This window comes from Canis lupus, chromosome 7 (assembly GCF_048164855.1).
Source record: "Canis lupus baileyi chromosome 7, mCanLup2.hap1, whole genome shotgun sequence".
In the NCBI taxonomy this organism is placed as follows: domain Eukaryota; kingdom Metazoa; phylum Chordata; class Mammalia; order Carnivora; family Canidae; genus Canis; species Canis lupus.
In genome coordinates, this window is record NC_132844.1 from 47,974,122 (window position 1) to 47,994,561 (window position 20,440).

At 38.2% G+C, this 20,440-nt stretch overlaps 1 protein-coding gene and 1 pseudogene across 2 annotated transcripts in view; both read right to left on the reverse strand.

Moving 5' to 3' along the window:
- Window positions 1–20,440, reverse strand: part of PRIM2 (DNA primase subunit 2) — a 306,340-nt gene that overhangs the window by 252,799 nt on the left and 33,101 nt on the right. The window lies entirely within an intron of this gene.
- LOC140636817 (eukaryotic translation initiation factor 4B pseudogene) lies at window positions 8,987–10,378 on the reverse strand (annotated as a pseudogene).

The window sequence follows — 20,440 nt, forward strand, 5'->3', positions numbered from 1 at the left end:
AGCATAGGGATAGCAAATAGCATGCCCTTAATACATGGTAAATATTTATTATTACTATCACTAATGTTTACAGATTACATTTAATTAGTTTCTGTTTTCCAGGCACAAATTGAAATGCTTCCTGCAACTAAACTGGTTTCTATAAACTTGTCATTTTATTAAACAAACATTGGACTGGTCTTTAGGGGGTATTCAAAATAACTAATAAAGATCACTGCAACATCTTACAATCAAGGCGTATCATGTTTCACAAAATAAACATCTTCCTGAAAAAAGGTATATAAACGAACTCTTCTAAATGGAATCACATTTCCTGAGTAACTTACATTACTATTCCAGAGATGCTCAACCTTCACTCTGATTAATTTTCAATTAGCAAAGACCCTGAACATTGGAGCTTTGAAGTTCTTCTCTTTCCACCACTACTCACAATTCCCCACAGCTCAATCCCTATTATCCATACCCACCCACCAAAGAGTCAGTACCCCCATGCTTCAAATGGCATGTGGTATAATGGTATAAATCTTTTTGTCAAGCAAAAATTACTGGGCTTTAACAGTTTGTATAAAGCTTTATTTCTTTATTTTATAACTATACTGTTATAATTATAGTATTTTACATGCTGCCTTACTAACAGAATTAAGGATTTGGGGAGTGTATCTTTTTCATTTTTTTTTTAAGATTTTATTTATTTATTTGCCAGAGAGACAAAGAGCACAAGTAGGCAGAGTGGCAGGCAGAGGGAAAGCGAGAAGCAGGCGCCCTGCTGAGCAGAGAGCCCAATACAGGGCTCCATCCCAGGAGCCAGGGATCATGACCTAAGCCAAAGGCAGACTCTTAACCAACTGAGCCACCCAGGTGCCCCTCTTTTTCTTTTTGATATTCTCCATTAAACCGGAAACTGGAAGAGCAGTTTCACTCTGCCAGCACTCCTAAGAGAAGATTAAAACAGCACTCTGGTGAGGCAAACGTTCCACCCAGGAAACAAGTAAGAGGCTGCCTCGTGTAGACTGCGCTGCTACTCACCTTATATTTCTCAGTGAGAAAAGGGTGTACATCCCCTACCTGCTGGACTCATATTGCATTGCCATGTGACTTGCTTTGGCCAGTAAAATCTAAGTGACATGTGTCACACCCAAACAAAATCTGTATTAAGCATGTGGTTTACCCAATTCTCTCCCCGCTGAGCCACAGCAACTGATGCAATTTCAGAGAAAGGGTGCTCAGTCAATCTGAGTCACAGCATCAATAGGACACAGAGCAGAGCTGAAGATGAACCACATAAGACACAGAGCAAGAACAAGAAACAAACAATTTCAGTAGTCATTGAGATTTAGGGATAATTTGTTACCACTGAATGAATAACCCTATCCTGACTAACAGAGTTATCTCCATGCTCTTTGGATCCCACATTTTTATCAATAAAATATTGAGCACATACCTCCACTACATGTGTTTTTATAAATTACATATATTAGTGTACATTATGTACTTATAATATGCCTTCCCCCTCCCAAAAAAAATGTAAAAGGAATGAGATTACAAATGTGTAAGTTGAATTATTTATTTCCTTCCCACACTCCCAAATGATCATCTTCAGCAAACCACTTTGGAATCACTGGTCTATTACAATAATCTCTAAAGATATAAATAAGGCTTCTCTGAAACTCTATAAACTTATCAGTAATAATCATGTTTATAAATATTTGGCTGAAGTTTTCTACTTGCATCCACACAGCTTTCTCTCTCTCAGACCCCTGTCCTTAAACAAGGATGTACCTCAGATTTGCAATGGAGTCGTTCAAAATTACAGATTCCTGGTGACTCCCAGACTTCTAGAATGAACCCCAGGTGTGTGTGTGTGTGTGTGTGTGTATGTATTTTTTTTTTGTAAAGACCCATTAGTGATTTTGATTTTGATACATATACCAGTCTAAAGAGAAGTCCCAGGGAAAGAATCCTCTTTTTTCAAAGATTTTATTTTTAAGTAAGATCTACAGCCAACATAGGGCTCAAACTCACAACCCTGAGATCAAGAGTCACATGTGCCACCAAATGAGCCAGCCAGGTGCCCCAAGAATCCTCTCTCTTCTAAAATAAATTTATCAAATCCTGGCAATACCACCATCAATTCTAACATTTGATTTTTTTATGTGGAATTCTTTTTAAAAACATTGAGAACCTACTATGTACCAAGCACTATTTCCAGAAGATGGGATCTAGCTATAAACTAGCAAAACAAAACAAAACTGCTCTCATGAAGCTCACATTTTAATGAGACAGACAATACACAATAAACAAGAAATTATCAGGCCACAATCTAGGCACAGGAAGTCAAGAAGTGATTTACACTGTGATTTTTAAAAGATGATTCTTATGCTCAATAGAGAAGGAACAGTAAGAGGGATCAGAGTGTAAGAAAGGGAATTACTTAGGGAAAAGATGATGGTGGCCTAAACCAGAGAAGCGTTGGTAGGAAAAAAAAAAAGGGAACACATTTGGAATATATTTTAGAATAGCACAGATGGACAGACTGTAAATGAAGAGAATGAAGAAAAAGACTCCTAGGTTTGGAACTCTAGCCACTGGGCAGATAGTGATATCATTTACTATTTTTCTTGATCCTCATTATCCACTGTTATTTATATTTTACTTTGATACAGATTTGTCCTATATATCTTGTTGCAAGTCACCTCAAGTCCTTTGTGGAAAGGGACATGACATCAATACATGTAAATAAATGATGAAAGTATAAAATGAAACACACGTGTACTAGCAGGTAAAAAGACATGCTAACAATTCCAACAATATTAAAAAAAAACAATTCCAACAATATTAATGCAATTATTACTAGAAAGACTGTTTAAAATATCCAGCGTACAATGAAACAATTAGGAATCATTTCTTTTACAATGAAATAAAAAATTTATCAATGAAACAAATAGCAAACTTCCTGGTTTTTAATATTGCTTTCACTATTTTTTTTTTAACTTATTTGAGAAAGAGAGAGAGAGAGAAAGCATGAGTTGGGGGGAGGAGCAGAAGGAGAGGGAGAAGCAGACTCCCCACAGAGCAGAGAGCCTGAGCCTGATGTGGGGCTTGATTCTAGGACCCTGAGATCATGATGAACTGAGCCAAAGGCAGACACTTAACCACAGGAGCCATCTAGGTGTCCCAATACTGCTATCACTATTTGTTTTTTTTTTTTTTTTAAGATTTTATTCATTTATTCATGAGAAACACAGAGGAGAGAGAGAGAGAGAGGCAGAGACACAGGCAGAGGGAAAAGCAGGCTCTATGCAGGGAGCCTGACATGGGACTGGATCCCGGGTCTCCAGGATCAGCCCTGGGCTGAAGGTGGCGCTAAACCGCTGAGCCATCCGGGCTGCCCTACTATCACTATTTCTAATAAATATTGTTCTATATTGGTAGTAAGTATTGTGATCTATATAGAGCACTTTGTTTCTCAAATGCCCTGTGACCTGTTAATTAATCTTACTGTAGGGTTTAAAAATGGCTGCAGGGATGCCTGGGTGGTTCAGTGGTTTAGCGCCTGCCTTCAACCCAAAGCGTGATCCTGGAGTCCCAGGATCGAGTCCACATCGGGCTCCCTGCATGGAGCCTGCTTCTCTCTCTGCCTGTGTCTCTGCCCCCCTCTCTCTGTCTCTCATGAATAAATAAAATCTTTAAAAATAAATAAATAAAAATGGCTGCAAATTCTTTGACATTCCTATTAAGCTCTACCCATTAAAAACTGAGATCAGTTTGTCCTCCCTATGATCCGGCCTGGACTCTGACTGCTGTGTCCAACAGTATGGCATGAGTGACGCCATTCCGTGCCTGATATTTGAGAGGACTGACAGCTTCTGCCTTGTTCTCTTAAAGTCCTGGGTCACCAAAGAAGTCATCTAATTCCCTTGCTTTCAGGATCACATGAAGGAGATCCCAGCAGAGTCTAGCCTTGTACAGTCCTCACCTCAGTACCAGGCATATGAGTAAGGCTGCCTTGGACATGCCTACACCAGACTAGTTACCAACCAAGTAACCCCACGTGATACCAAGTAGAGCAGAAAAATTGCCCTGTGGAGAGCCCCGTATGAATCCCTGACCCTCAAGACTGTGAAATATTATAAACTGGTTATTATTTTAAGATTTAGAGTTTGATTTTGGTTTTAAGTTTTGATATTAGGTTTTAAAATTATTATTATTTTAGATTTGGGGGTAGTTGTTACACAGTAATAAATAGCCAGAACACTTATCAACCTAAAATAAAAGTTAGTTTAAAACATTTTTTCTACCTAACATCCAATTCTCTTTTTTATATATACTTTATTATGTTTTAGTAATCTCTACACCCAATGTGAGACTCAAATTCACAACCCTGAGATCAAGAATCGCATGCTCTTCCAACTGAGACAACCAGTGCCCCTACAATCCAATTTTTAAAACATATTTTCTATATTTAAATATACAAAAGAGAGCCATATAATAGGAAAAAATGAAAATAAATTGTTAATAATCAGTAAATTTTTAGGAAACAGAGAAAACAGGAAATAAAGGAAATAATTATCACTGTTGCCATGTTAATTAACCAAATTGATAGCATGGTATGTTATGTCACTTAGAAATTCTTTGTCATTTATAATCATTTGAAACATTCGGTTAGAAAACAAACAATAATTTAACATCCTGAGATTCTAATTAGTATGTTGATGTCTCTGTAATTCTGCCAAGCTGATCAATGTAAAAATCAATCGTCTGGTTACTTTATTACTGCTTATTTTTTTAATAGCACAGGCACATTTTGAATATACTAAAATTTATACTACACAGAAAAGATTAATTCTGTAAACTTATGCTCATTTCTTCTCTTTTACAAGAAAAGCACCCCCCACCCTGCCAAAACTGGGTAATTTATACAATTCTTAAAAGTCTCCTAAATAAATCAAAACAGCAGTAATTCCTGAGCTGGACATGACAGGACCAGAACCTTACAATCTGCCAGGTTGTATCAGATACACATTCCATCCCATCCTAACCCATCACACAAATATTTCTTCAGCATCTTCTATGAGCCAGGTACAGCACCAAGAGACAACACAAACAAAGGATGCTACCTTATAAATTAACTATTATTTAACCATAGGGAAATCTTATAAAAGAAGAGAAGTTAACTCTACTAACAATTAATTAATCTGAAAGAAGAAGCCACTCACAAGAGGAAAGAGCCTGGTTTCTGGCATGCAATGGAAGAGTAAAGGTCTGTGAAGGCCAGAATGTCCACCAAGCCTGATGCTTAGCCCTGCTTATACAAGTTAGAGATAAGCAAAGTGAAAGGAAGCACACTCATTAAAGTGGAAGAGAGGGGACAAAGTGATCCACTCCAGGAAGCTAATTTCAGAACCCACCTCAGAGACTCTTTGCTTAAACTATAGATAAATTGAGGTGAAAGTCACCAATGGCACTACTAGGGCATTGGCTTTAGCTGAAGCTTGCAAAACAGCACTACACAGGGTAACCAGGCAGCATTTTTTTTAAAGATTTATTTATTTAAGAAAGACAAAGAATGTGCACCCAGAGTGGTGAGGGGCAGAGGGAGAGGAAGAGAGAATCCAAGCAGACTCTGTACTCAGTGCAGAACCTGATGTAGCTGTTACTGAGAAAATCTGGAGCCTGCTTCTCCCTCTGCCTGTGTCTCTGCCTCTCTCTCTCTCTGTTTCTCTCATGAATAAATAAGTAAAATCTATAAAAAAAAAAAAAAAGAAGGAACGAAAAACAAGCACAAACAACATCAAGAACAGACTACACAAATTTTAAATCTTAAAATTATCAGATATAAATTAAAAAGCAACCTACATATAGAGGAGAACAACAGATTTTAAACTTCAAAGAACAAAAATCCATTTAACATAACTTTTTTTTTTAAGATTTATTCGTTTTAGAGAGAGAACGCGAGAGCAAGCATTCAGGGAGTGAGGTAGGGAAGAGGGAGAGAGAGAATCTCTAGTAGACTCCCTGCTGAGTGGGAGGCCTGACATGAGGCTCAATCTAAGAATCCTGAGATCATGACCTGAACCAAAACCAAGAGTTGGACATGTAACTGACTGAGCCACCCAGGAGTCCCTAATACAGAAATCACAACAGCCAAATTTTAAAACCTAATGGCAACAACTGACAAAACAGAATAGAAAAACAAGCTGAGGGATCCCTGGGTGGCGCAGAGGTTTAGTGCCTGCCTTTGGCCCAGGGCGCGATCCTGGAGACCCGGGATCGAATCCCACTTCGGGCTCCCGGTGCATGGAGCCTGCTTCTCCCTCTGCCTACGTTTCTGCCTCTCTCTCTCTCTCTCTCTCTCTCTCTCTCTCTCTGTGACTATCATAAATAAATAAAAATTTTTAAAAATTAAAAAAAAAACAAAAACAAAAACAAAAAAGAAAAACAAGCTGAGTATTGATTCAAGAGAAATAATCTAGAATTTAACAGACAAAGAATAAAAAAGGAAACGCAGCTATTAGAATGTTATGTGAAGGACTAACTAAAAATATCTAAAATACATTTGACAGAATCCTAGGCAGAGAAGAAAGAATTAGGACAAGAGCACCAATCAACAGATTTGAGAAGCCTAGTGAAACTCAGGAAAATAAAAACTGCTCAACAAACAGAATGGTTAAATCAAGCAGAAGTGAATCAACATATCTTAAAAGGAGTCAATGAGCAAGGTGGCTACCTTTTGTTTTTTTTAACTGTAAAGATCGGATTTATTTGGAGAAAACAAGCCAAAAATAAAAAACACAACTCAAAGGATGGAATTTTACATCTCAAGACAACCCCCAGGTAATAGTCTACAGATTATAAATCATTTCCATAGAAGATACTTTGTACAAATTTTACATATATAAAGGAGCAGGACATACTCCCCGTTTCTGTTTTAATGCGGGCGGGGAGGAGAAAGGGGAATGGGAAAAACAGCTTCTTTTGGACACAACTATTTGGAAGAAGTAGACCTACAGAAGGCAAACCCTACCTTTACATCCTCTATACCAAATAGTTTAAAAAAAAAAAAAAAAAACTCTTTCAGTTTTGGGTATCTCTAAAAGCCACTTCCTGGCTACTGGCCAATCCAAGCCAATTATATACAATTACTTCACATGGTCTTTTATGTCCACTGAGTAAATGATTCATTATGCCCACTGCTACAGCACTCATAACCAACATGTCTAAATGGCTGGGCAGTGTCTAACCTAGGACTGACAAGAGACCAAAGTGCCGCTTCTCTGCAGGTACCAATATCACCTATAAGGATACCATCTACTGGGCTGACAGTAGAAAAGTGCACATAAAAGCATTCAAGTTCAGCTAATATGCTGCAAGAGAAACAAGGATCTTGTTAAATAGCTCTCTTTATCATCGTTTGTTCTCTCCAGGGAAGCTAAAACAAACAAACAAACCCACACATTGGTCAATAGCCATGGCCACATTATAAATGCAAACATTTATAATGTAGGTGTAGGATTTGGGTGGAGAGAAGGGAAACTTGTAAAAACAAAACAAAACCCCCAAACAAAGTTGTAAGAATGGCTCACAATTTAATTGTCCCTATTTATCCAACCTCACTGACCACCTAAAACCATTAATTCCAGAATTTCCTGAGATATAAAAGGGATCAAAGAATAGGAATAGGAGTAAAGGGAGGAAGAGTAAAAAGACATGAAAAAGCTGAGATGTGCTGGAGAAAAGCAAGGAGTTTCCGCTTCTGCTTCCTGGGGTTGATACAGAATGCCTCTATCAGGTGTGTGATTTATTTCTTAAGATTTCATTTGACAGAAAGCGAGAGCACAAGCAGGTGGAGCCGCAGAGGGAGAAGACACAGGCTCCCTGCTAAGCAGGGAGCCTGATGTGTGGCTCAATCCCAGGACCCCAATATCATGACCTGAGCAGAAGGCAGATGTTTAACTCACTGAGCCACCTAAGTGCTCCCAGGTGTGTAATTTAAATAGAAACTGCTTTTTGGGAGGTAACAGCAAAGAGTAGCACGAAGAACATAAGACCAGGACAAGAGTCTAAATTTTTAAAGTTTCAAGATCTCAACAGTTCAAAGTTTCAGAACTTTCAGAAGGGATGCTGTTTAATAAAGGGTAAATCCCTTTCTCATAAAAGATCCAAATTCCCACAACCCCCAAGTGCTTCCTGCTCCAGAGTTCACCACTGGTCACACCATTTCCCCATTCATGCAAAATAATTCATCCCTTCCCCACAGCTCCTTTTCAAACTACAATTCTCCCACTTACTTTGGTCACCAAGCAGTCCTATTGTTTAGTGGCCTATAGACTCACTCCCAACTACCCCCTAGAGGGATAAAAATGAAGGAATTCTCCCAGGCTGGCCCCAGAAACTCAGAATTAAATAAGATGAAGGGCTGGAAAGCTTCCTGGAAACTAAAACAACTTCAGAGACTAAATCTATCTTTCCAAGGATGGAAAATTTATTCAAATCATGTTTTGAGAATTCATGTATGCCAGGGCGCCAGCATGGTTCAGTCAGTTAAGCACCTGCCTTCGGCTCAGGCCATGATCCCAGGGTCCTAGGATCAAGCCCCACAATGGGCTCCCTGCTCAGCGGGGAGTCTGCCTCTCACTCTCCCTCTGCTCCTCCTCACACAGGCACACACACCCTTCCCCCCACCCCTGCCACCACACACTCTGTGAAATAAATAAATAAAATCCTTAAAAAGAAAAAAAAAAAGGATGCCCGGGTGCCTCAGCAGTTTAGTGCCGCCTTCAGCCCAGGGCGTGATCCTGGAGACCCGGGATCGAGTCCCACGTCAGGCTCCCTGCATAGAGCCTGCTTCTCCCTCTGCCTGTGTCTCTGCCTCTCTCTCTCTTTCTCTCTCTGTCATAAATAAATAAATAAATAAATAAATAAATAAATAAATAAATAAATAAATCTTTTTTTTAAAAAAGGAAAAAAGAATTTATATATGCTACAATAGGATAATAAGAATTAAACAGTGGAAGCTGTACATCTCTTTCTCTCTGGCTACACTGGCAATTGTCCAGTTAGTTCAATATTTTAAAGGTTGCAACAGCATGCAAATGAATTTCATTTCATTGCAGGTTTTTGTTTTTGTTTTTTTCCAAAGTTAAGAAAGAAAGGTCTCCACGAGATGTTGAGTTTTACTGTCTTCTCTGGACAGAGTTTTGATTTGCTCTCAAATATTCCAGGATGAAAAGAGTAGGAGAAAGCAAGAATGCAAAGGTCTATTCAGTATAATCTTCCTCATTCTCATCTTTGCCATCAATGGAGAGAGTAGCATACTTGTTTAGAGAACTGAACTTGGAAGATGGATTTTCTTCAGTTTTCTCTGGCTCAGGTGTAGGTCAGCAGTCTTGATCCTTTCTGCCATCTTTCCCATCTGACTCCTTCTAGTGGTCTTTGTTCCATCTTCTGAACCGTGACTAGAGCTCCCACTTTGGCCCTTTGGGACCCTCACCCCAACTATTTTATTTTCATCTTTCCTTGCTATTCCTTCCTCAGATGGTAGAGCCGGAACTACTTCCCCCCACCACCACTTACAGGGATCACAGCTCTGTGTCTGAGCTCTTACTGAGAAAGAGTAAGAGGGTTGGGACTTCACATCACCCAAGCAACTCTCCTTTGGTGGAGGGACTGGCATTACCTTTAAAGGCTATTGAGGTTTGGGAGGCTTGGAAGCCAGAGAAGGACAGTCTGCCTTCTTATTGAGTATTTCGTTTTCTAGAGACTTCTCCTTCTCTCTCCTTCCAGAATTTCTACCAGCTGTGGTAGTTTTGGCTCATCCAGATGGCCCTTCATTTCTCCTGCTCCTTCTGTAACCGCTCTTCTACTTCACAGTCTTTTAACAGCTCTGTCCACAGGCTTTGCCCCTCCAAGGATAGAGGTTGCTCAGCTAGACTGGCAAGTGCTGGCAGAGGAATCATCTTCCTTAGGAATACTCCAAGACTTTAGATTCAGTTTGGATTTTTTGGAGGGCGGGGGAGGTGAAGGCAAGAGGACCTCTGTCATCATGCCTGTAATTATCCCAAGAGTAATCCTCTCTGGCATTCCACGATCAATTATCTTGTCTGTCATATCTGTCTTCACAGTGGTCCCCACCTCCTCTGTAGTCATCATCCATACAGTACCCACTACCAAATGCTCTTCTGCTACTGCTCATCTTGGAATCATAGCCTCTGTCATAACCTCTGCTACTTCAGTTCACATAACAATCCCAGCCCCCATACTGATCCATGGGATCTCAGTGTGGGCCATTGATAGGAGAGTGGCTATCTTATCCTCAAAGGAGCTACAGGTAGATTATCAGCTGACTTCTCAATAGCAAAAATGAAAGCCAGAAGGCAGGAGAATTACACATCTTAAATGTGTTAAAAGAAAGTACTTATCTTAAAATCTTTAAAAAAAAAAATTGGCTGGCTGGCTAAGTCAGTAGAATGTGCGACTCTTTATCTCAGAGTTCTAAGTGCAAGCCTCACACTGGGTGCACAGATTACTTAAAAATAAAATCTGGAAGGAAGGAAGGAAGGAAGGAAGGAAGGAAGGAAGGAAGGAAGGAAGGAAGGAAGGAAGGAAGGAAGGAAGGAAAGAAGGAAGGAAGGAAGGAAGGGACCTGCCAACCTAAAATCCTACATCCAGCAAAAATTTCTTTCAACAAAGAATACAGTCTCCTTTCTTGCTTTTTGGTTTGGGTGACGATGCCTAAAAGGTGAAAGAAGTATAGTAATAAAAGAACTGTACTTCACTTCAAATTAATGCAACATAAGAATAGCTGGACATTTATGGAAAGATAAACATTAAATGTTCTCCTGTACATCTCCCTCATATACTCAAATATTTTTATTAACCGGTTACTTATTGTGTCATAATTACTCAAAACAAGTAAGAAGACCCAACAGGCACCATTTATATGCTTTCTTGGATATCCTTCCTACACACACTCATAATCACACTATGCCCAGTTCTGGAAATATTTACTGACTGCCAAGGCAGTTAACAGTTCAAGGTTGAACTCCTATGATTATAATTCATTTCACTCAAATATACTTGGAATTTTATTTCAATGTTGTTTTTTTTTTTTTAAAGATTTTACTTATTTATTCATGAGAGAAACAGAGAGAGAGAGAGAGAGAGAGAGAGAGAGAAGCAGAGACACAGGCAGAGGGAGAAGCAGGCTCCATGCAGGAAGCCCAACGTGGAACTCGATCCCGGGTCTCCAGGATCACGCCCTGGGCTGAAGGCAACACTAAACCGCTGAGCCATCTGGGCTGCCCCATTATTTCAATGGTTTAACAAAATATTCAATTAATGATTCTTCTGATTTTACATTATTAAACTTTATAAAAACTAAATATTTTGAAGCAACACTATAATGAATAGTAAGCATGCTTTACAACTACTGTAACCTGAAGTTTGTACTCCATTCCCCAGTTTCCCTATGAACTAAGTTCATCAAGTCTCTGAAATTTGCAACTGTTCCTTTAATTCCAAACTATTTATTTCAAGTACCCAGTTAATTGGCAGAATGCCTATTTCTTCACACAGATTTCTATTACTGAGCTTCAAATTTTCTTCTTTATGACATCTCCCTTATGTTATCTTCTGCAATAACCTTTTGGTGCACAATTAAAGGCCTCCCAAACTCCATCTTTGTTGAGGCTCCAACTGGCAAATGTCTTCCAAAATAACAAAAGAAAAGTAATTTTCCTTTCCCATTTTTATAATGTAGCCCAGTAGAAAACTGTTCAACTTTACTTGGTTTTAAGTTTTTAAACTATGTAGCACTTTGGACATTTTCAAGAAGAATGGAAGAGAGGCACCCAAACTCTGATTCACCAAAGATATGAGGATGACTGAAACTTTCCAAGTTAAGCAGCCAATAGCTGATGACAAAAATACGGCTTTATTTAAGTGGAGAAGAAAGGGTGAATGAAACCTGCTTACAAGTGAGTAGGGGTATCTGTCTGGCTCTGTCAGAAGAGCATTCGACTCTTGATCTCGGGGTTATGAGTTCAAGCCCCATGTTGGGTACAGAAATTACTTAAATAAATAAATAAACTTTTTTAAAAAAGTCAACAGGAACCCATGTGCAGCTGTGTATCCAAGCAAATGGAGAATGAAACAAGAGCTGAGAAAGATAAGGTCAGAAAAAGAAGTTGATTGGTTATATTTTCTTTTATAGGCCATGGGAAATCAAATTTTATTCTTATATTTACATTTCTGTCATATTATTTGAAATTCAAGCAGAGAGACTACTAGCTGTTTTTTGTGCCTGGTGGTCAAGAGAAAGGAGGTATTTATTCCAAGAGATGTTCAAATTCATAGGTTTGCAACTGAAAATATTAGAAAGCAGCTTTATGGCTTGACAAAGGCTTCCTGTTTATCGACCCAATTCAACATTTTTAGTTCCTCAGAAAATCATTCAAACATTTGATGGTACAGTTGGCACAATATCCCACCCACCAGAACAGCTCTGCTACCTCCTTCCTGCCTTATCTTTTAAGAGTCAGTTCAAATTCTGTCAACTCAGTGATGCCCTCCTAGATTAATCCAGTGTGTAGCAATACCCTCTTTACTTTTTCTTAACTCTTAGAAACTGTATCAAACATTCTGGCATGTGATTATTTTGCCTTGTTCTCTGTTTCACGAAAACAGTCTCTACTCTCTCAAACTAAAAATGTATTAATATAAATCCTCCATAAGGTAGAACATAATGCTGACATACATAAAGCATTTATCAAATATTAACTGTAAAGTACTATGAAGGACACCAGTAGCTCCAGATTTTCTAGGTCGTATACACTTGGGAGTAGAATTCTGGTAGCTAGGGACCTAGCTTAAAGATACATTTGCATAGCAAGCACACTTTTTATAATCTGTCACACTTTTTATAATCTGTGTATTAATTTGGGTACCTTAGTAGGGAAGAGGCTGGCAGATTCAAGTCCCTCCAAGCTGATTCCTGATGATCACAGGGATTTATTTTTTTTTTTTTAATTTTTTTTTTTATTTACTTATGATAGTCACACACAGGGAGAGAGAGAGAGAGGCAGAGACATAGGCGGAGGGAGAAGCAGGCTCCATGCACCAGGAGCCCGACGTGGGATTCAATCCCGGGTCTCCAGGATCACGCCCTGGGCCAAAGGCGGGCACCAAACCGCTGCGCCACCCAGGGATCCCGATCACAGGGATTTAGACAAGTGTTTCTCACCATCATATACATTTACCCTCCATCAAGGAAGAAAGGCTACTCATCCATTTGTCTTATTTCAAAGTCCATCAACAGCTTCCTTCTCTTGGTTATACTACCTCCATTTACAGTTATATCTCCAATTCCATTCCTGAAATATTAGTATGTTACATTTGCACTTAAAATATGGATTCAAATATGGGAAGAAGCCATGATACCATTGAGAAGGGTTGGTATTCTTAAGGACATCCAGTTATGAAGCACTGCCAACACCAGATGTGATAGGCAGCAGCACTACCTGCACTACCCAGACTCTTCTGTACATCTGTTCGAGAACTCCTTTCTGCCTTGAAGAACAGATAACATTGATGTGAACCTCCCCTGTATCAGTCCTCATTCTGGTAAGGCTGTAAATATGTATTTTACCCACATTATACTATAACAGCTTCTCCTTCCAAAACCTAAACTTTTACGCCACCTAAATGCAGCAATTTTCATTCTATGTGCTCAAAATTGGAAAAAAAAAAAAAAAAACCCACTGATTTTATACATTCTAGGGTCATTAACTTGTTCTCTGTAATGATCCTGACATTGATCTCTTAAAATACCTGTCACTTGGTTCCTTTTCTATATCTTCTTGCCACTGTTAACTTTGAGTTACCAAAAAAGAAAAAAGGCAAAATTATTATTTCTACTTTGTAGAAATAAATAACAGCAGCCTTGGGAAACTTATATGAGAATCATCTTGTTCACTTTGTTTCTTGCTTCTAGTAAGATCATTACAACCCAAAAGTGATACAGCTTAAGGAATCCAAAAGCTAAGCAGCAAATTCAAACAGCTGTGTATGTGCTACATTTATCCTTGGTTCTCCTGTTCCTTAAGCAAAGTGTTATAATAGCAGTAATGTGTCTGCCAACACGAAAGGGTTTTATTAGGCCTCAACTGTCCTGCTTCCCTGGACTTATGAAAAAAGTTTTTTATTAGGCCTCAACTGTCCTGCTTCCCTGGACTTATGAAAAAAGTTTTTTTCCATTTTCAGTTTTTCAATAAGAGGCCACTTCCATATGAATTATGCCCTTTAACTACCATAATCCAAACTCCACATACTGAGAACCAACACAAAGCATTAAATGCTGAAAATTAAAAAGAAAATAGAAATCTGCAATTGTATGCAACAGCACACAAAAATCAAGGAGCATGTATGGCATGGCATCTACAATAATTTATTATTGCTTTTACTTACTTATTTATAACCCTTTCTATATAAGAAAGTGCTTTAAATACCACATAGCACCTACAGAGGCCCCAACCATTATTTCTTAGTTCACCATCTCTCAGCTGAAGAGAATTTAACAAGCAAAAAGGACTAATCCACAATCTATGTTATGAAATGAAGTCATTAATTTGGAGTACTCTAAATTCTGGCAACCTCATGAGATGGTAAGAACATTGTTTAAAAACATCAACTACCAGGGATGCCTGGGTGGCTCAGCAGTTGAGTGTCTGCCTTCAGGTCAGGGCATGATCCCAGGATCTAGGATGGAGTCCCACATCTGGCTCTCTGTGAGAAGCCTGCTTCTCCCTCTGCCTATGTCTCTGCCTCTCTCTTTCTGTGTCTCTCATGAATAAATAATCTTTTTAAAAAAATCAACTACCCTATACTTTATTACCTCTCTTCCCCAGATCCTAAAACATAAAAAGGTATCTCTGAAAATAAAGACAACCTCAAAGGATTCTCAGACTCCTGGCAAATCTCAGAAATGCAGCAAGCCTCTCTTCTTCAAAATTTAAAAACCATAAATTTATCAGTTAACTCTTTTTAAGCAACTTCACCAATCAAATTTCTGAAAAGTGGAAAGCATTTATCAAGAATGCTCCCATTTCTGTCCCTTCTGAATAATCTGACGTCCCTCAGAGTTACCTTCTCTACTTCTCGAATTATCAGAATTTCATTTTCCCTACTGTTAACCATAATTCCAAGTAATATAGTTTTCATTATGTTTCATAGTCTTTCCAAATCATGGTAGAGTTGTTTGAAAGTATTTAAAATACACCGTTTTGGTTTCTGTTCAAAATTAAGAAGCCAGAGGCTCTAGCTTAGCTACCAATTCCAGTTACATATCACTACATAATTACTCCTAAAACTTAGCAGCTTAAAGCAGCAATCATTTTATTTTCTCCCAATTTTGTTGGTCATAAATTCAGAAAGGATACAGCCGGCAATTCATCTGTTCCATGTGGCATCAAGTGACATCACCTGGGATCTTGAGCTGATGAAAAGACTGAAGAATCCAAGATGGCTTCACTCACATGTCTGGCACCTTGGAAAGGCTGGGCTCCACTAGGACTATCAAGGAGTGCTGAGGGATCCTGGGTGGCACAGCGGTTTGGCGCCTGCCTTTGGCCCAGGGCGCGATCATGGAGACCCGGGATCGAATCCCACATCGGGCTTCCGGTGCATGGAGCCTGCTTCTCCCTCTGCCTATGTCTCTGCCTCTCTCTTTCTCTCTCTGTGACTATCATAAATAAATAAAAAATAAAAAAAAAATAAAAAAAAGGAGTGCTGAGACATGGCCTCCCCGTATGGCAGTTGCTAGTTTATGCCAGGCTTCAGAAGAGACCTCTCCAGCAAGTAGATGTCAGCAAGTTTAGTCAGACTTCTTACATGACATCTCAGGACTCCCAAAGAAAGTATGTCAGATAGAGGAAATGGAAGCTGCAGGTTCTTAAGGTGTACACCCAGAAACAGGTACAATGTCACTTCCAGGCGAATTCTATTGGTCTAAGGAGTTATAAAGCCCATGGCATTCTATTATTCTTTACCCTGTTACACAAGAGGTTGTTTTAATCTTCTGGGAGATAGAAAGTAACTGAATTCAAAGGAAACTTCCTTCTACCCTTTGAATCCTTATGTAAAAAGTACTCATGATCGTGGACTGTCCAGTTGTCAGTCTAGCAACTATGTCTATACACCTACATAAAGAGAATGGGACCAAAATCTGCACTTACTCATTTTAATAAAACTCCACTACTCCAAATTCTATTACCTTATCTTACACAACTAAAGGTCTTATAATTTTGTTATTATACATGTACTTACAGCAGTCATTTTTTTCTTCCAAGATTGTATTTAAATTCATGTTAGATAACATATGTAGTATTAGTTTCAGGACAATTCAGTGATTCATCACTTGCATACAACACCCAGTGCTCATCACAAGTGCCCTCTTTAATGCTCATCAACCAACCAACTCCCCTCTAGCAACCCTGTTTGTTTTCTATAGTCAAGAGTCTCTTATGGCTTGCCTCTCTGTTTTTATTTTTATTTTTCCTTCTACGTTCATCTGTTTCTTAAATTCCATGCACAAGTGGAATCATATGGTATTTGTCTTTTTCTGATGGACTTATTTCACTTAGCATAATATACTCTAGCTCTAACCACGCTGTTGCAAATGCAAGATTTCATTCTTTTTGATTGCTGGGTAATATTCTATTGTGTACATATAACCATATCTTCTTTAACCATTCATCAGCTGATGGGGATCCCTGGGTGGCGCAGCGGTTTGGCGCCTGCCTTTGGCCCGGGGCACGATCCTGGAGACCCGGGATCGAATCCCACGTCAGGCTTCCTGCATGGAGCCTGTTCCTCCCTCTACCTGTGTTTCTGCCTCTCTGTCTCTCTCTGTATGACTATCATGAATAAATAAATAAAATCTTTAAAAAAAAAAAAAAAAACCATTCATCAGCTGATGGACATTTGGACTCCTTCCATAGTTTGCCTATTATTGATATGTTGTTGCTGTTCTCAACAATGAGCTGCATGTGCCCCTTCCAATCACTGTTTGTATCCTTTGGATAAATACATAGTAGTGCAACTGTTGGGTTATAGAGTAGTTCTATTTTTAACTTTTTGGAAAAAAAAAATTTTTTTTGAAGAACATGCCTACTGTTTTCCAAAATGGCCGCACCAGTTTGCATTTCAATCAACAGTGCACAAGGGTTTCCCTTTCTCCACATTCTTGCCAACATTTGTTGTTTCCTGAATTGTTAATGTTAGCCATTCTGACACATGAGGTGGTATCTCACTGTGGTTTTGATTTGTATTTCCCTGATGAGGAGCAATGTTGAGCATTTTTTCATGTCTCTCTTAGCCTTTAGAAAAATATCTGTTCGTGTGTTCTGCCCACTTCTTAACTGGATTATTTATTTTTGGCATTGAGTTTGTTTGATAAGTTCTTTATATATTTTGGAAACTATCCAATATGTCATTTGTAAGTCTCTTCTCCCATTCTGTAGGTTGCCTTGTAGTTTTGTTGACTGTTTCCTTTGCTGTGCAGAAGCTTTTCATTTTGATGAAGTCCCAATAGTTCATTTTTGCCTTTGTTTCCCTTGTCTCTGGAGATGTGTCTAGGAAGAAGTTGCTATGGATGAGGTCAAAGAGGGTGCTGCCTGTGTTCTCCTCTGGGATTCTGGTCTCACATTTAGGTCTTTCATCCATTTTTAATTTATTTTCTATATGTTGTTAAGAAAGTGGTCCAGTTTCATTCTTCTACATGGCTGTCCAGTTTTCCTGACACCATTTGTTGAAGACTGTTTTTTCCCTTGAATATTCTTTCCTTTTTTTTTAAGAGTTTATTTATTTATTCATGAGACAGAGAGAGGCATACACATGCAGAGGGAGAAGCAGGTTCCTTGCAAGGAGCCAGATGTGGGACTTGATCCCAGATCGGGAATCATGCCCTGAGCCAAAGGCAGACACTCAACTGCTGAGCCACCCAGCATCCCTTCTTTCCTGCTTTGTTGGAAGATTAGTTGACCATATAGTTGTGGGTCTGTTTCTGGGTTCTGTACTCTGTCCATTGATCTTTGTGTCTGTTTTTGTGCCAGTACCATACTGTCTTGATGATTACAGCTTTGCAATACAGCTTGAATTCCAGAACTGTGATGCCTCTAGTTTTGGTTTTCTTTTTAAACATTCCTTTGGCTATTCAGGGTCTTTTCCGATACAGATTTTAGGATTGTTTGTTCCAACTCTATGAAAAATGCTAATGGAATTTTTATAGCGGTTACACTGAATGTGTAGATTGCTTTGGGTAGTATAGATATTTTAACAATATTTGTTCTTCCAATCCATGAGTATGGAAGGTTTTTCCATTTCTTTGTGTCTTCTTCAATTTCCTTTATAAGTGTTCTATAGGTTCCAGAGTACAGATCTTTTACCTCTTTGGTTAGGTTTATTCCTAGGTATCTTATGGCTTTTGGTACATGTAGCAATCATTTTTAAATGACTCAAAGGGATATTAGGGGAAAGAACCTAATGTTCTCTGTGTACACCATCTTTTGCAAATCTCACAAAGAAGCTAGAAAGTAACATTTAATAAATAATAGTTAGCATTTATTACCTTATTATTATTGGTTAGGCAGTGTTCTACGTACAAATGCAGAGCATTTGTGAATTATCCAGCCTTGCATTACACTGAAAGTCTACAGATTACTAGTATTTGTTATTCCTTAAATTTATGTCTTAATTAGTTTGACAAGTCGATTTTAAATAATGAAAGCCATCTCTGAAAGGTCCATTTAGACTTGTGCAGATAATCAGCATCTGCCTCTAATCAAACTGAGATGATTAGCAAATTAAACCCTTTAATTAGCACTTTGCATAATTTAGCCAAATTATGCTTCTTAGGTTTAAGAAGGTGAAATGGTGAATTTATCAAATATTCCTTTAAATCTTTACTAATTATCAAATTTTACCATATATACAGTAAAAATAAAGAAATACAAATTAAATTCAGCTTAGTTTGCTAAAACCTAACACTTCCAACATTTAAGTATGTCATTTGGGGCAAAATTTATGCAATGCTCAGAAGAGAAGAAAAATACTTCATTTCAATTTTCTCCATCAACTACTCCAGAGGTCAACTTATCCAAACTATATTCAAACAGCATTTTTTAAGGAAGAAAGGAAGAAGAAAGCTGCTCTCACTTCTGCCATTCAGTACTGCAGAAGCCAAGGTTAATTTCACTAGACAATTCAATCATACAGTTTTAAAGAAAAGCACTCATAAAAAGGTAAGTAACCTGTCAATTTTCTTTGTTAGACAAGAAGGGACCATAAGGCAATAAAGTAGCAAAGCTGCCATCACAAGAAACCAAGATAAGCCGTAACTTTTATCTATAGGCATACATTGTCTCACACATAGTGTTTTTTTAAGTATCTTTTAAATGACCAAAACACCCTATTAGCTACTGAAAGCACCATTTCCAGGATTTGATAAACAAGTCAGGTAATAAATAGCAAGAACATAAGAGATGGTGGAGGAAGTGTGTGTCTTTTCTAACATATATTAAAACCCCAGCTTCTGATGAAGACATGGTTGTGAAAACAGCCCCTCTGTTCTAGAATTAATATTCTTATCAAAAAGGGGCAATAAAATTCAAAAGTAGACTTTTTTTCACAACTACAGATAGCAACCTATTAAAAACTTCAAATAAATTACTTTTATCCTGCCATAAATACTACCCAAACTGTAGCACTTCTTTTATGTGTGTGCGCACATGTATATATGTGCCTGTGTGTCAAAGGAAGTGGTAAATATAAAGAAAAATAATCATGTCAAGCTTATGTTAAAAAGGGACATTCAAATGAATTCTAATTCATTTTAAAGAATATACAGCACACCAAAAACTGACCCAGAATAAACAAGAAACTATCTTTTCCAAATCCAAATTCCAATCTATTTGTATGCAGATCCCACAGCATCCCTGAACAACCAGTATCTAGAGAGCCCAAACAATAGCTCTGATGTTCACTAATCAACCAAACAGTACAAAAATTGTTTCTTCAAGGACTTACTCAAGTGGCAATATTTTTAATATAATTTAGTGTTGTGCATCTACAGGCACTCTGAAAATATTAGTCGGTTCATTGACTGGAAAAATCAAGCCTACATTCCAAATGCTGTTTTTTTGATATTTCATAGTGGATCTCAGACAAGGCATTGACAGCCTAATCTGGAGCAACTACAGTCCTGAAGTGATACACTATATATCCAGCCAAAAATACTTATTTCTCTTAACCTTTGAAATATGAACAGGACAAGTAAGATGCAAATGTAAAAAGTTAAAACTCTAGGAATATAAATGCCCAATGTTTAGTTTTACTCATTTGCTATTTAACAAACCCCACTAACCATTTACTATTACAGCAGAAGGAA